This window comes from Gossypium hirsutum, chromosome D04, assembly GCF_007990345.1.
Source record: "Gossypium hirsutum isolate 1008001.06 chromosome D04, Gossypium_hirsutum_v2.1, whole genome shotgun sequence".
In the NCBI taxonomy this organism is placed as follows: Eukaryota; Viridiplantae; Streptophyta; class Magnoliopsida; order Malvales; family Malvaceae; genus Gossypium; species Gossypium hirsutum.
The window spans coordinates 39,615,848-39,617,994 of record NC_053440.1 but is presented as its reverse complement, the minus strand read 5'-3'; the positions used below and the strand labels follow the sequence as shown (position 1 = coordinate 39,617,994).

The 2,147-nt window shown below is 34.0% G+C and overlaps 1 non-coding gene across 1 annotated transcript; it reads right to left on the bottom strand.

Moving 5' to 3' along the window:
• Window positions 1-1,737: 1,737 nt before the first annotated feature.
• Window positions 1,738-1,843, bottom strand: LOC121216533 (small nucleolar RNA R71). The gene has a single exon (XR_005912713.1). It is a non-coding gene; the product is annotated as a small nucleolar RNA R71 (small nucleolar RNA).
• Between the last annotated feature and the right edge of the window lie 304 nt (window positions 1,844-2,147).

The window sequence follows — 2,147 nt, the reverse complement described above, 5'->3', positions numbered from 1 at the left end:
ATTTAGCATGATTCCATGCTTAAATCAAGCAACCAACTCACCCTCATTTTCACTTGATATGGCCAGCCATTAATGGGAGAGAACCAAGGGATCTTTGATGCCATTTTTAGTAAATTCAGCCACCAAACTCAAGTATAAATACCATACTTCTCTCACCTTTTCATTCATCCCTTAATCCCAAAACTCATCCATCATTCATTACTCATCCATTCATTTTTTTCATTTCTTCCTTCATTCCCATGCATAGCATCCCATTTCCCTTAGCTAGAAAAACCTTGAGAAGATCATCTATTGGCTGGCCACCTTGAGGAGACTTTAGCAAAGAAGCAACACGAGGATCGGAGGAAAATATCTTTATTCGAATTTCGCAGGACTACCAATTTGAACAGAGTTTATTCTTCTTGTACTTTGTTATCCTAATTTAATCATGTTTGCAATGTATTTTATGATATTGTCATCAACAATGGCAGCTTAAATATGTTGAGCTAGGATGATTCCATTTGTTCAATGAAGTTTGTTAAATCATGTTTATAGTGTTTGTGCCTCAGTTGATCATGTTTTTAATTAAATTCAAGTATGTATTTCATTCATAAGTGATTGGACGCTTTTGAATTAGCTGAGCGATCTTGACCAGACAACGACTAATAGAAACAATTAATGAAAAGTGCATGCTTAATTTAGATCATGATCTGACTAAATTAAAGGTTCATAATAACTTTGACGAGCTCTATTATCCTGCATAATTTTTAGATTTATGTGATTAAATTGTTTCAAACCTGATCTGTCCCTGTTACTTCAGATCAATTCTAAGAAACCCTTAGTTTAATATGGTCAGTAGAATGCATATTTCACTAAGTAAAATATTTTTAAAGGACTTAATTTGGTTTCCAAACTCATGAAGGATCGAGTTGCCATTTAATGTTTTCCAAACACTGTTAAGCATGAGAAAAATAAACTAACTTGAATAGTGTAATTATCCTAGTATATTCATGTTATTGATTGTTGAATTTTGTGTTTTTCCTGCTAAATTCATTTCATACATCTCATCTCATACTTTGTATTTAGATTAAATTGCATTAGGGATTATCTTTCATTTAGATAATTCAATTTAGATTAATCAGCATCACTCAAAATATTTTTATCACCAAATTTTTAACTTTAATTTTACAATTACCTGATTAACATACACAGTCCTTGTGGAGACGATAAATCTTTTACTTACTTTATTACTTGGTAACGACTGTGTACACTTGCACAAACCAAGTGTTATAAGTTTTTGACGCCGTTGCCAGTGACTGTTGCCTTAATAATTTTTTGTAAAATTATTCTTTCTGATTTGGTTTTTATTTCAATTTTATCTAACTTCTAACCTTACTATTTTATTCTTTATTTTTTGTGATTTATTTTCAGGTGTTTATGAGGATAGATCGATTATCAATTTATCACCCGTAAACCCTGAAATCAAGTGGACATTTAGATAGAGAAGATGTGAATGATCAGCTCAAAGACAAGTCGAGATGGACCTTGGAAATCAGAATGATGGATAAGGAAATGGAGCCAATCATCTGCACAATCCAATCCTTATTACTGATGATAGGGATTATGCCATAAGACAATACGCTGTGCCCTTTTTCAGTGAATTAAATCTAGGAATTAGAAAGCTGAAAATCGAGGCACCCCAATTTGAATTGAAACATGTGATTTTTGGTTAAGTATTTTCCACCAGGCAAAAACGCTAAGTTGCGAAATGAGATAACCACTTTTCATAATTGGATGAAGAATCCTTGTATGAGGCGTGAGAAAGATTCAAGGAATTACTTCGTAAGTGTCCTCATCATGGGATTCCACACTGTATCCAGTTGGAGGCATTTTATAACGGTTTCAACGCACACACAAGATTGATGGTAGATGCTTCTGCGAATGGTGCTCTCTTGTTGAAGTCTTATAATGAGGCTTACGAGATCATTGAAAGGATCGCTAGCAACAACTACTAATGGCTAACAAATCGAGCAACTTCTGGAAGACAAGTAGCCGGAGTGCACGAAGTGGACGCGATGACATCACTATCAGCTCAGGTATATTCTATTTCTTCAATGTTGAAACATTTTACCTCTAATGGTTCTAACAATTTGCAGCCCAGTCACCTA